This window comes from Phyllobates terribilis, unplaced genomic scaffold, assembly GCF_046119375.1.
Source record: "Phyllobates terribilis strain yellow unplaced genomic scaffold, ASM4611937v1 Scaffold_8__6_contigs__length_399053987, whole genome shotgun sequence".
NCBI lineage: Eukaryota > Metazoa > Chordata > Amphibia > Anura > Dendrobatidae > Phyllobates > Phyllobates terribilis.
Genome location: NW_027362768.1, coordinates 103,349,325 through 103,365,014, shown reverse-complemented (window position 1 = coordinate 103,365,014; position 15,690 = coordinate 103,349,325).

Here is a 15,690-nt window from a genome sequence, read left to right as displayed (position 1 = left end):
CAGCAGCAGCGCACACACGGAGCGAAGTGCTTTTTTTCACACAAGCAAGGGCATGTGTCATTGGCTGTGTATGTCACATGTCCTTGCCCTATAAGACCCAGCCATTTTCCCCGTCGCCACCATTTTCTCAATGCTGCAGCTGAGTGTTAGACAGCACTACTGCTGCTGTTAGCGCTATATTGTGTAACTGAATTGCAAGCAAATTTTCTCTTAAATAGACAGAAAGGTTTAGGGAGTAGGGACTAGTTTGCAATTGCAGCCCTTTTGAGGGCTAGGTTACAGCAGTTCCTAGCACTTTTAGCAGGCAGGTCTGTGCCAGTGCTGTGCAAGTGTTTTTCACAGCATTTGGCTAAATCTAGCTAAGCAAATCCTTTTGGGCCTCTTGCAGTGTGTGTTAGTCAGTGGAGTAGCCTATCTGTGTTGCAAGCTACACCACCTGTGTATGTAATACAAATTTTTTACTGCACCTAGCCAAGTAAAACATTTTGGGCCTGTAGCAGTGTGTGGTACACAATCTATTAGGCCATCTATACCAAGCTCCACGAGCTTTGAAATTACTAATAATTTTTAGCTGCATCTTGCCTGTAAAATAGTTTTGGGCTTAGTAGCAGTGTGTGGTACTCATTGTATTAGGCCATCTATACCAAGCTCCACCAGCTTTGAAATTAATGATAATTTTTAGCTGCATCTTGCCTGTAAAATAATTTTGGGCATATTAGCAGTGTGTGGTACTCATTCTATTAGGCCATCTATACTAAGCTCCACCAGCTTTGAAATTAATAATAATTTTTAGCTGCATCATGCCTGGAAAATAATTTGGGGTATAGTAGTAGTGTGTGGTACTCATTGTATTTGGCCATCTATACCAAGCTCCACCAGCTTTGAAATTAATGATAATTTTTAGCTGCATCTTGCCTGTAAAATAATTTTGGCCATATTAGCAGTGTATGGCACTCATTCTATTAGGCTATCTATACAAAGCTCCACCAGCTTTCAAATTACTAATAATTTTTAGCTGCATCTTGCCTGGAAAATAATTTGGGGTATAGTAGTAGTGTGTGGTACTCATTGTATTTGGCCATCTATACCAAGCTCCACCAGCTTTGAAATTAATAATAATTTTTAGCTGCATCTTGCCTGTAAAATAATTTTGGGCATATTAGCAGTGTGTGGTAGTCATTCTATTAGGCCATCTATACTAAGCTCCACCAGCTTTCAAATTACTAATAATTTTTAGCTGCATCTTGCCTGGAAAATAATTTTGGGCATATTAGTAGTGTGTGGTACTCATTGTATTAGGCCATCTATACCAAGCTCCACCAGCTTTGCAATTAATGATAATTTTTAGCTGCATATAGCCCGGAAAATAATTTTGGGCTTAGTAGCAGTGTGTGGTACTCATTGTATTAGGCCATCTATACCAAGCTCCACCAGCTTTGAAATTAATAATAATTTTTAGCTGCATCTTGCCTGTAAAATAATTTTGGGCATATTAGCAGTGTGTGGTACTCATTCTATTGGGCCATCTATACTAAGCTCCACCAGCTTTGAAATTAATAATAATTTTTAGCTGCATCTAGCCCGGAAAATAATTTTTCTTCCCAATAGTGGTAGCAATAGAAATATGGGGCGCGCCAGGCTAACAAAAATATACTCTTCATAACAAAAAACACCAGCCTAGCGCACTGCATTAATAAGATGGCATCATAGTCTCTCCCAGTGCTAAGCCTACTACTCCGGCTAGCATTCCTGTGCCTAAAACACAATGAATGGGTCCGCGCTAGCCACGATGCTGAGGGGTCTAAAGCTGCTGCTAACGCTTTATCACAATTCAATTGGCAGATTTTCACAGAGCTCCTCCCCAATGCACACCCATCGGGAAACAGTTGCCCACCCTCCCAATGGGATCTAGTGGCGAATAGTTGATGCCATTAATCAGAACGTCAGTTGCCCCGTCGACGTGGCAAGCATACGGTAAGGTATGGGAAGAGTGGACACGACTAGTAGCAGGCAGACGGGTTGACCAATGTGAACAAGCCAGATTACAAGTCACCATAGAATTTCTCCACCAGCTAATGATGAGGGGCATATCAGGGGCGTCAGCGCAGCGGTGTCTGACCGGAGTAGCATTTCACTTCCAACTACTGAATTGGGGAGGTGTGACAAAGAGATTCATCATCAGACAATCCATAAAAGGGTGGAACAGGGGTCAGCCAAGTCAGGAGTGTAGATGTCCCGTCCCGTGTCACTAAAACTGATTTCTCACATCATATCCCTAACACCATTAACATGACACTCACAATTTGAAGCAACACTACAGTCTACTGCATTTGCGATCGCCTTCTTCGGGGCGCTATGCATAAGCGAATTAGTCCCTCAATCCAAAATTACCACCTGTGGAGGCTTATTACACCAGGACGTAGTCATGGCCAATAATGCAGTACGACTACGCATACGCCAATCGAAAACGGTTCCAGCGGGCAGGGGCACTTGAATACTTCTACAACCCACAAACGGTACTCTGAGTGGGGTAACAATAGTAAAAACATATATAACCATCAGATCACAAAGTAATTTCTTCCTATCACACATTGATGGAACGCCATTATCAAGATACCAGTTCCAAGCTATATTTAATAAATGCATAACATCGGCAGGGAAGCACCCCAAAGATTACCGGACATACTCATCCCGCATAGGCGCGGCCACGGAAGCAGCAAGAGCAGGACTGTCAGAAACAGAAGTTCAGAGGATAGGGAGATGGCGATCCACGTGTTTGGCGAGATACATAAGACCGGACTTGTTATCCTAACGTGGTTTGTTTCTTTTTCAGGTGATGCTAAGCCAACAGTGTGGGTGATAGGCCACTCGTATTTATATTGGGCAGAAAAAAGGGCGAAAGTCCGCCCAGGTGGGAGGAAATTAGAGTTTCATAACACATATTTCAACTGGAGAGGTATTAGAGGCCTGCTATGGCGACAGGTACTAATGGAGGTAATCAAGGTAGGGAGAGAGGCAAGAGGTCCGGTCATCTTAGTTATACAGGCCGGGGGAAATGACCTAGGTCATCATCACAAGAGCGCATAACTAATGGCAATAATGAAACTAGACACTGAGCGCTTCAGAGAATTTTTCACAAAACTAACTATAGTATGGTCAGAGATTGTGCCGATAGCGGTATGGCAAGGTGCGCAAGACATCACGGCCATCGAACGGACAAGGCGGGTAATCAATATTCGGATGGCAAAATTTAGAAGAGACAGAGGCGGTGTAATGATACAACACCGACAACTGGAAGGAGATAAAGCAGGCCTCATACGGCCCGACGGTGTTCACTTAATGGATATTGGACTGGACATATTCCTGTCAGGACTCCAGGACAAAGTGGAACAAGCGTTAAGAGTGATGGATGGGGGTCAGAGTCCTGCATACGAGTATGCAGGATCCTCCGTGGCCTGGAAATAGAAAGGACATGTTGGAGAGTTACACTTGTTGGCCAACTTGCCAGTGTGGAGACCCAGGGCATGCTGCAACAAGCTGAATTATTTTAGAAATAAAATGCCTTTCTAATGGAATGAGTATAAAGAGTTAATAAAGCTGTGACTGATCCTCACCCATCCAGTTGTAAGAGTTACATTATTGTATTGTCAAGGAAAGGGGGGCGGTAGGGGGGCTGAGCGTCTGGGTTTGGTTGGGGGTTCCCACAGTCTGCCTAGGCTAGATGCATTTAAAAATTCTTATTAGATACACAGGCGGTGCAGCTTGATTCGCAGCTGGGCTACTTCGCCCAAAGTATTGCCTAGGCTAGATGCAGTTAAAATTTCTACCCTGACTAGCAGACACTGAAGCTTTGGAGCAGACCTCTGAGTAAACAGCTCTTCAGACTCAACCATCTGTGTTACCCCAAGCCATAGTGTATGTAGTTTCTTACAGTTAAAAGGGGGAGGGAGCGACCCAACCCACCTGGAATTGACGATGCCAACGTCACCTAAAACACAGCAAGGGGACTCCAAAAAGAGTCTCCATTTTTTCCAAAAATTGTGGCACAGACACCACTTAAGTGGCATCAATTGCCCCAGAGTTGCTTAAAACGGTTGGTGAGGTGATTTTACCAAATCCTCAAGCTTTTAGTCTCCCCAGGATGACACAGGGGTAGAAAAGTCCTTGCGGATCCATGATTTGCTCATCTTTATGAACGTGAGTCTGTCTACATTCTCAGTGGACTGCCGTGTGCGCTTATCTGTCAGCACACCACCAGCAGCGCTGAACACACGTTCAGAAAGAACGCTGGCTGCAGGGCATGACAAGATCTCCAAGGCGTGAGTGGCGAGCTCCGGACATTTTTCCAGATTGGAATCCCAAAATGAGCAAGGGTCCAGTGACACAGTCATGGCTTCGATGTTCACTTGGAGATACTCCTGTACCATCCTCTCTAGGCGTTGACTATGTGTCAGACTTCTTGTCTCCTGTGGCCTTGCAATGGATGGTCTAAAAAAGTGGTGAAACGATTCCACAAAATTGCTGTTACCAGCAGATACTGTGCTACTGTTACGGTTTGAGTGATGAAGACTCGACAGTCCCACGGTTGGCAAGTTTGAAGTGTGAGATTCACTACGTGCACCACTGATGTTTTGTGGAAAAGCACATGTAAGATTCTGCAACAGCCTCTGCTGATACTCCTGCATGCGTGAATCCATTTCTATGGCAGGAATTATTTTGGCAAATTTACTTTTGTACCGGGGATCTAAGAGTGTGGCAACCCAGTAGTCGGGATTACTTCGAATTCTGACAATCCGAGGGTCATGTTGCAGGTAGTGCAGCAAGAAGGCACTCATGTGTCTTGCGCATCCCGGAGGACCAAGTCCTTGTTGTGTTGGTAGCGAGGTAAGAATCATGCTTCCTTCCTCTGCCCTCTCCCCCCAACCTTGCACAACAGAAATGTGATCAAGGTCTCCCTCATCTAATGAGTCTTACATGCCCATCGCCAGTTCGTCCTCCACTTCTTCCTCGGCTCCTGCACCATCCTCAACAGTTTGGCTGCTACCATGCGCCCTGGTTAATCCCTCTCCCCCACGCTCCCATGCCTGCCGCCTTGGTGCTGCCGACCGTCTGGACCTTGGAGATGTTATCCCTTCTGCATACGACTCCTCCTCTACTTCCTCCACCTCCTCTTGTCCCACCACCTGACTCTGAATTCTGTTTAATGTGTGCTCAAGCATGTAAATCACCGGAATAGTCATGCTGATAATGGCATCGTCATCAGCACTAAACATCTTCGTCGACATTTCAAAACTGTGCAGAAGGGTGTGTGGCGCCCCTGAGGGTTCAGTCGCCACAGAGGTACTGCATTTCACCCAGAGGTGTGGTATCTCACCCTCAGGTAAGGAAGGAGTATGGCTCGGGACCCTAACACCTGCATCCAACACACAGTGGGTGTAGGGCGAGATTGCTCCTAAGGGAGAGCACAGTCCCAGGTCCCTAGCTTGCGGGAGGGTCCTATCTAGTGTGTGTGGGTGGAGAAAGCAGCTTAGGGGAGCACATGACAGGGAGAGTATAAATAGGAAGCCATCTTAGAAAGAGCAAGCCAGTCAGAGGAGGAGAAGTGACAGGAGCAGAGGCACTGCATGAGCTCTGCTCCGGAGGCGGGCCTAGCCTGTGAGGCCCAGGACTGAAGGAGAGAAGAGAGGAGTGGGAGCAGGAAGGCTCCAGGAACCGAAGGGACCCTAGGGGTACGGGCCATGCAGAAGGCCACCCGTACGCCCGCTGCTACCAGGAGGTAGAGGGGTCAGGCCAGATAAGGGGAACCGGTCCCTCAACTAGCGGAGAAACAGCAAGACTCAACTAGAAACCGGAGGCTGCAGCATTTCATGTACTGCAGGCCAAAGTCCACACCAGTCTCACTAAGAAAGTAGCCACATAGGACCCAGGGGACGGAACACACGTCGCCCGCAAAGGCCCGAGGATACCGGATAGAAGTGTCACTGGGTGTGAGGTGCAGGGAGAAGGCCAGAGAAAGGACACACAGAAGGGGGTCCTGCTAAGTACTCTGGAACTATCTGGGGGTGGACTGAGCCCCTCACTAAGTACGCACAGCACGACGGGGGAGATTGCTCTGGTACCTGTAATCTGGACTGCAACAACTGTGAGTAAAGATCTTGGGACTGCATCACACGAACTCTGTGTTCATTACTGGCTCCCTGCACTACAACCACCATCATCCACCCACACTGCCCGGAAGCTACACTCTTCCTGTGGGGAGTAATTTTACCATTGCTGCAAAACCACCAGCTTCAGAAGACTGTTCCGCAGCGGCGACCCCTACGGCGACACACAGGTGGCGTAGTCGGACATTATAAAACCCATATATACAAATTACCCTGGGATTGACCGCCCTGGGTCATGGAGCGGGACCGCCACAGTGACTACAACCCCCAGCGTCAACCGGCCCGGCTCCGGGTATCCCACGGCCCAGGGGGCGCGTCAACTTCATAGGTCCCTGATCTGAGACCACTCCTGCAGCGTGATTTGCCCCACCTCTGGATCTCGCTGGCCCAGGCTATACGTCAGAACGTTTTGCACCAGGGCTTGTCAGTGTTGCCACAGTCGCTGCAACATGTGCAGAGTTGAATTCCACCATGTCGGCACATCGCATTTCAGCCGGTGAACTGGCAGGCCCAACGACTTCTGTAGAGATGTAAGTCATTGAGCTATGGGATGCGAACAGCGGAAGTGAGCACACAGCGACCATGCCCTCTGCAGAAGGCCATCTAGTCCGGGATAGTGGGCTAAAAATTGCTAGACAACCAGGTTCAACACGTGAGCCATACAAGGCACGTGTGTGACATTGCCCCGGCGAAGGGCCGCACCCAGGTTTGCAGCATTGTCGCACACGGCCTTCCCTGGTTGCAGGTCCAGTGGAGACAACCATTCATGAAACTGGGTCTCCAGAGGTGACCACAACTCCTCAGCTGTGTGACTCACATTTCCCAGGCATTTCAAAGTAAACACCGCCTGATGCCTTTGAGCCCTGCTGCCAGCATAGTAAGGAGGTATGCAGGATTCCTTCTGTACAGTTAGAAAGCGGGTGGCATTACCAGACAGGCTTTGTGTGCAGGTGGAGGACCGAGAAGAGGTCCATGCCTACTCGTCAAAGTGTCTGTGGTGGAATGCACCCTGTCACACACAGAGTTTCTCAAAGAAACGGTGATATTGTGTGCGACAAGCTGGTGTAGCGCAGGCACACCTTTCTTTGAGAAGTAGTGCCGACTGGGCATCTGGTACTGGGGCACTACGATGGACATAAGGTCTTGAAAATCCTCTGTGTCCACCAGGCAGAAAGGCAGCATTTCTGTAGCCAATAGCTTGCAGATGGTGAAATTCAACCTCTTAGCTTTGTCATGGCTAGGAGGAAATGGTCTTTTACTTGTCCACATCTGAGGGACCAAGGGCTGGCTGTTGTGCTTAGACGGGGTTCAGTAGGGTGTCCCCGGCAAACTGCCGGTCTGTGAGGATGATGCAGGCGGAAAAGTAAGGTTGCCTTGATCCAAAGGTGGTGCTCTCGATGTCGGAGAGCACTCAACACCAGCTGGTGTTTCCACTTCCAAATGAAATGATGACCTGCCAATCACACTGGCTGTTGCGGGTAAAGAGGTGGCAGGTCTGCGTCCAAAATCATGTGTGACTGCTGTCCCCCCAGTCACAGAGGATGAAGAGGCCGCGGATGCACAAGATGGGGCAGACAGTGGTTGGCCTGGCCCGCTAGGCCGCATTGTAGCACAGTGAGCTTCCCACTGCAACATATGCTTCATATCCATGTGACGGTTCATGCATGAAGTACTCAAGCTATGGATTTTTTGGCCTCTACTTAGCTTTTGGTGACAAATATTACAGATAACACGAGTTGGGTCATCCTTATCGATCTGAAAAAGTGCCCAGGCTATACAAGGCTTAGAGCCCATGCGACCTGAAGAGCCACTACGACTTGTGGCCAGAGGCAGAGTTGTGGTTGAGGATGCAGTTGTTGACGTGCTTCCAGTTCTCCATCTCTGTCCAGGAAGGCGCAACCTAACCTCGTCGTCAATAGCATCTGTGACGCCCAGCTGCGCTTGGTATCACAGATCCTAGAAGAGTGCATTGATGGAATCCTCCACAAGAGGCCCCAATAAACATTCACACATCTCCACCTTCCACCTCAGACCAGCAGAGGGAGCCCGTTAGGGATATAAATAGGGAAGGTGGAGCTAGGCAGTTCAGTTCCTCTGAAGAGTTTCTGCAGTAGAGAAGCCTAAGAGAGGTCAATCTGCAGTGGAGCTCAGTCTAGTCTAGAGAACTCAGTTAATAGTTCAGCAGTGGAGCACAAGGCTCCTGCTAGCTAGATTCAGGGAGCCCAGTTAGAGTTTAAGGTGTGCCGGCGCCATAAGAACAGTGAAGCGCGGCAAGCTGCCGTTAGTGTGTATAGCCTAGTGAGGGCCCGAGTAGACCGAAGGCGAGCGGAGAGTTAGTACATAGGGGGCAGAGGAGCTTAACCAGCTCACCCTGAAGCATTTACTGAACACCGGATCCAAGCTTACCGGGATCTCTATGACCCAGTAAGGCATAACCGGAATCCCTGGAGAACTACAAGTCCCAGGATCTCTAAGGTGCTGATACGTAACAGAGCCAGGAGATGCTTAGGCCCCGCATACTGGGAGCATGAACTCCAAGACAAGGCCCTACCACAAGGTCAGCCAGCGCAGGACAGAGACCAAGTTAGGCCTAGCTCCAGGCAGGTCAGAAACTTACTACGCAGAGGCAAGAAACAGGAGGCCCTACACCTGCTCATTGGGGAGGATCCTGATATGCACCCTTGCCAACACTGTTTAGCCAGAGACAGCGTAGGGGCAATTTAACTCATTAACATATTGCCTGCTGGCAAATAGAACCCCCAACTAAAGCTCTATAAAACTTAACTTTTAATAATTAAATCCTTATTATAGTAGTAATTTATATTAAAATTCCAATATAGGCGCAGGTAGTGAGGACTATCAGGATTATTCAATTGGCATAACTATGTATCCAATAGCCACACTATCTATTTCCATTATCATATGCTTGTGGCCGCGGACCACTTATTGCACTATTCCCTACCTGTCCTATTGTAAACTAAAATTATAGCCTTCCCGACATGTTTCGCCTAACCAGCGTCATCAGGGGATAGAGGCTAAATGACACCCAAAATGGCCGCCAGGTAGCTTTTATCACCTCTGTTTGGGCTCTAAGCCAATGTGTATTGTTGTAGCCATGTGCCAATAGAATAGACTCCCTTATTTCCAATCATGAAGATAATATCATTAAAATGTTACCTACCATTTAAATGATTGGAGGATAAAGCTGTCATTCAGGCCAGAAGGAACCACATTGGTGGAGATTAAAGCGATATATCAGCATTCTCATAATAGCCTGAATGCCTCAGTTTCAGGAACCAATCTGCATTAACTTACCTATATCCAATCCATTTGTGGAAGGTAGTGTTAAACGATTGCTGCACTTGCGTGATCAGCTGACTCAAAATAGGAGGGATTCATGTCATGGCTGTCACATGCTCCAATCAAAACACGCCACATAAGCAAGGTCCTTTTCTTGATACGTATCATTTACTACGCCTGCACAATTTGTCCAAATCAATAGAGGAGATGCATAACAGGACCTTTGCTTACTCCAATCAGATTAGGCCACATAGGCAAGGTCCTTTTCTTTATCCACATCAATTACTGCATCTACACTATTTATCCAAATCCATAGAGGGCATGTATAGCAGGACCTTTACTTGCTCCAATCAAATTATGCCACATAGGCAAGGTCCTTTTCTTTATGCACATCAGTTATTGTGTCTGCACCATTGGTCCAAATCAATAGAAGGCATATATAGCAGGACCTTTGCTTACTCCAATCAGATTATGCCACATAGGCAAAGTTATTTCCCTTAGCATATTCATTTCTGCGGTTACTAAGGTAACCAAAACAAATAGAAACCATATGTGTCAGGACCTTTATATATTTTAAACACGTGGTACTACGTAGCCAAGGTCATTTTCATATTTCTTTCTATAATTGCACAAGTTACTAGGATCATTAAAGATCATGCATATCAGGACCTTTACATGTTCTAGTCACGTGGTACCACGTAGGCCAGGGTTCCCCAACTCCAGTCCTCAAGGCCCACCAACAGGTCATGTTTTCAGGATTTCCTTAGTATTGCACAGGTGATGGAATTATTGCCTGTGCAGGTGATGCAATTATCACCTGTGTAATACTAAGGAAATCCTGAAAACATGACCTGTTGGTGGGCCTTGAGGACTGGAGTTGGGGAACCCTGACGTAGGCAACGTCCTGTTATATCATTCCTTTTACACAATGTGCATGTCTATTTACTTGATTTATTTACGCTCTAATTTAATTTCTTGGAGTAATTAGACTTCACTGCGCATATAACAGAGATTTCTTATTGTCAATATATCACAGATAGCTATAAGGGGATAAACACTTCCATTTATATCAATATTCCATTCCACTATGGTTAATAAACCTATAAATAATTATTGTATAACCTATATAGTGATAATAGTAATGATATCCTATTCATTATTGATCATAATTAAGAGTAAAATATGACTGCAAAAAATGTAACTAGATTTTTAGGTATATGGGCGTTTCAATCAGGGTGCATTAAAATTACTATACCATAATAACAATATTCAATAGAGTATTTAATTTGTATTATATTTGCAGGCTTCACATCGATTAATTATAAGAAGGATGTATAGGTAAATCCCTCATTTAAACCCCCCTCCCCAAGAGCGTTCAGTCTGAAAATCCATTTAGCTTCTTCTTGCTGTAAAATTCTATCAAGATTGCCTTTTCTGGGCCCCAACTTCATCTGACTAATTCCAATAAATTGTAATTTTAATGGATTCTCAGAGTGAACTATTCTCATGTGGCGTTACACCACTGCGTCCACAAGGCCAGTCCAATATGAATCGGATACATAGTTATGCCAATTGAATAATCCTGATAGTCCTCACTACCTGCGCCTATATTGGAATTTTAATATAAATTACTACTATAATAAGGATTTAATTATTAAAAGTTAAGTTTTATAGAGCTTTAGTTGGGGGTTCTATTTGCCAACAGGCAATATGTTAATGATATGCACCCTTCACCCTACAGTGCTCCGGGATGTGCCTGAATTTCCACCAGTAAAAGGTACTGAAGTGACGACCCTGTCCGTTCCCGTTCTTGCTCTGACCCAGCTAGGTCTCGCCTGTCCTGCATCCCCCTGCATACGCTTTTCTGAGACCTAGCTCCACCTGTGGGGAGCTATACCATCGAGCTGCCTTATCACCGGCCTCAGTGGACTGCTGCAGCGCTGGTGCTTCTCACCAGATACCACAGGTGGTGTCACAAACTCTTATAAAGTTAACAATTATCCACCCTTTTAAAGAGTGACCCCAGGGTACGGGCCTGGGAGCCGACCACCGCGACATCCCAAAGGCCAGGCAAAGGCACGGGTACCGAGTCATCCCCATCCCCTGGGCTAGTCACATCCTCCTCCACCTCCTCTGCTGACCTCATCGACTGGCTGACTGTGGGTTGACAGTAAGTGGGATCTCCAACCTCGTCATCATCACCCTGTGTGTTCTCACACCCGTTGTCCTCAGAGCCAACCTCTTCCTGCCCTGACCGAAAAGTCAGTTGTCGCTCCAATCAGGTATTTAAGTCTCATCATCGTCTTCATCATTGTCTCCACCAACAGGAGTTACAGTTTGGGAACGAGGGTCTACATTATGCTCAGAACCTTCTTCATCTGGTCCTGGATCCGACTCATAAATATTCTGGGCATCAGTACAGATCATTTCCTCATCTGGATTAACAGAAGCTCTGGAGCAGACCTCCGTTTCCCAGGCTATAGTATGAGTAAACAGCTGTGCAGACTCAACCATCTGTGTTACCCCATACTCAGACGGGCAGCTGGAGACTTGGGAGCTGTGAGGAAGCAAGTGCGATTGGGGTGACACCTCTGAGGACTGGAGTATTTGTGATGTTAAAGTTGAGGTGGAGGAGAACCCACTTGAAGGAGCACTTGATATCCGTTGAAGCACGTGCTGTTTTTGTGCCTCATCTGGAATTTGTAGCGATGGCCATGTCCGTAAAAAAGGGATCGTGTCACATTGTCCACGAAAAGAAGTAGACATCTTAGTTTGGCTGGAAGATGGTCTTTCTTCTGCAGATGTTACCCCCCCCCCACCGCGGGGGGGCTCGACCCACCAGCGGACAGGCATCAGTATTGGGAGAGGGGGGCTGGACGTCAGGGTCCACCGCGGCTCTGGCACAAACCCGGCAACACAGAGGTCGCACGGGCAGGAACGGACTGGCCGTGTCGGCTTCGCACTCCGCCCGTAACCTCAAAGGGATGCGCAAGCGGCTTTTCTTCCCAGGGCTGTTCCCTGCCCAGCAGGAACGTGGGGGAGCTCAGGTCGGCCTTCCACTCTACTCCCTTACCTCCCTCGCCCTCTTTCCTTCTTCCGTTCTCCATCTAACCCCTCGGCTCTGTGGTGTCTGCTCTCCCTCCAGCTCTCTCCTTCTCACAAGTGGACTACCGCGTGTATTCACACTGTGGCGAATATTTTGGGCCCAGGCATAAGAAGTTGTCGAGGTAATGGATAATATGTGCCCCCTTAGAAACGTCCATTACAACCCATTCGAGGAAGCAACTAAACGCCTCAAATAGTGAGCAGGATCTGGAGCACCCCATGGGCAAACAGCGATCTATATAGTATGCTCCTTCCCAGAAGCAGCCCAATAGGTGGACACTATTCGGAGGCACAGGTAGTAAGCAACCGGAACGCCGCATCAATGTCTGTTTTGGCCATTAGGGTGACCCTTCCCAACTTCATGATCCGCCTAATTGCCTTGTCAAAGGATGCACAGTATATACTACTGTATTTGAATCCACGTCGATGTTGTCGTTTACTGACCTGCCCCTTGGATATGACAAATGGTGGATTAGTCCAAATGTATTGGGTTCCCTTTTTGGCACAACTCACAACGGGGATACCACTACGTCTTGTAAGTAAAGTGTTCTGAATGGAACCGCCATACTACCTAAAGATATTTCTTTTTATAATTTTCTTGTCACGACGTCTGGGTGTTGGTAGGCTGATTTTAGATTTTTACTCCAGCCTTTCTTGATTTTAGAAGGGCATGACATGCCTATATCTGTGTCTCCCCCTCCTTTTACTCCTCCACCTCTTTTCTTTTCGCATAACTATATGTACTTGTCACTTTTCCATGTGTTAGTTGTGTCTTCTGAGCAGTTTGTCAGCTTTTGGACACCTTTGAAGTGTTTTCTATGTATTTTCTATGTGTTTCTATATGTTTTTGTTTGCCTGCCATTGGTTTTAACGATGTTCGAAGGTGTTCGGCGAACAGTTAGATGAACAGTTCGGTGAACATACGGGTGTTCGACGAACCGAACTCGAACACTACGGGGGTGGCTCAACACTACACATGAGGTCTGGCATTGTCCTGCATTAGGAGGAACCCAGGGCCAACTGCACCAGCATATGGTCTCACCAGGGGTCTGAGGATCTCATCTCGGTACATAATGGCAGTCAGGCTACCTCTGGCGAGCATATGGAGGGCTGTGCGGCCCTCCAAAGAAATGCCACCCCACACCATTACTGACCCACTGCCAAACCGGTCATGCTGAAGGATGTTGCAGGCAGCAGATCGCTCTCCACGGCGTCTCCAGACTCTGTACCGTCTGTCACATGTGCTCAGTATGAACCTGCTTTCATCTGTGAAGAAAACAGGGCGCCAGTGGCGACTTTGCCAGTCCTGGTGTTCTGTGGCAAATGCTAAGCGTCCTGCACGGTGTTGGGCTGTGAGCACAACCCCCCATCTGTGGACGTCGGGCCCTCATACCACCCTCATGGAGGAGGTTTCTAACCGTTTGTGCAGACACATGCAAATTTGTGGCCTGCTGGAGGTCATTTTGCAGGGCTCTGGCAGTGCTCCTCCTGTTCCTCCTTGCATAAAGGCGGAGGTAGCTGTCCTGCTGCTGGGGTGTTTCCCTCCTACGGCCCCCTCCACATCTCCTGGTGTACTGACCTGTGTCCTGGTAGCGCCTCCAGCCTCTGGACACTACACTGACAGACACAGCAAACCTTCTTGCCACAGCTCGCATTGATGTGCCATTCTGGATGAGCGGCACTATCTGAGCAACTTCTGTGGGTTGTAGAGCCCGTCTCATGCTACCATGAGTGTGAAAGCACAACCAACATTCAAAAGTGACCAAAACATCAGCCAGAAAGCAATGGTACTGAGATGTGGTCTGTGGTCCCCACCTGCAGAACCACTCCTTTATTGAGTGTGCCTTGATAATTGCCAATAATTTCCATCTATTGTCTATTCCATTTGCTCAACAGCATGTGAAATTGATTGTCAATCAGTGTTGCTTCCTAAGTAGACAGTTTGATTTCACAGAAGTCTGATTTACTTGGAGTTATATTCTGTTGTTTAAGTGTTCCCTTTATTTTTTTGAGCAGTGTATTTTGGATTACAGCATTGTGTTGAAAGATGTCACTGACGTTAGAAAGTACTGTTGCCATGAAAGGGTTTACTTAGTCTATGACAATGTTCAGGTAAGTGGTATAGGTGATAATAATATCCTCATAAATTTCCTCCACTCTGCCTCAACTGGTTTCTTTCAATGTGTTCTATACCACTTCTGTGGTATCTAACCGGATTTGACAGTTATGAATGCTTTTTATAGATGATATATATTTGTCATAGATTTACCTACTACTTTTTAAAATTAGTGATTCTGCTGAGTAAACTGAAACATAAAAGTAAAAAGTTATAAAACATTATGGGAAAACAGTGAAATTGAAGGACAGTCAACATTATATGACTAGAATCCAGCCTTTTGTTAACAGTTTCCCCTGTGCAGGCATTATCTCTCATTTCTAGTTGCCTTTGAGCTAGTGTCTGCAGTCTAGTTGGTATTATATCTCTCACAAATAGCACAAAGAAATGGGAGATCCTGCTCTCTTGTTTGTATGTAGCAGCATTAAAGCTTTAAAACAGCAGTATTGAGCAGTGTAGCTGTGAATCCAGCACTGGCTTGAGATAAATTACATACTAGAAGCTGTGGAAAGGGCTTGTGTGTGACTGTTCCTCTCTATTTTACTACCTCCTTCTCCACCCTTTCAACTCCACAGACTTCAATAGACAGCTGTAACTTCATCCTCAGTGAGTTGGCAGATCCTATCATTTTTCAGAGTAAAAGATGAGTTTGAAGAGAACCTGTCAGCACAATTTTGGAATGTAAAGTAAAGACATGGCTGTAACGGTGCTGTGATACAGATTACATTGATACCTTTGGAGAAGAAATAGGCCTTGTTGTTCTTCTCTAATCACTATTTGAAGTTTTCTGCTAATTAGATTTCAGTGCACATGGGCCGGACTGTGCACTGGGTTTTCTTCTCCCTGTCTGTGATTCCCCGGTCCATTAACCTGCCTTCACCCTTTGAATGACAGATCACAGCTGAGATCTCAGCAGTGACCTGTCATTCAGAGATCGATAGCAGGCAGAGGGAAAATATGAAAAGAAAGGGGTTCCTGTAGGTATCAGGAAATACTCTGATAAGT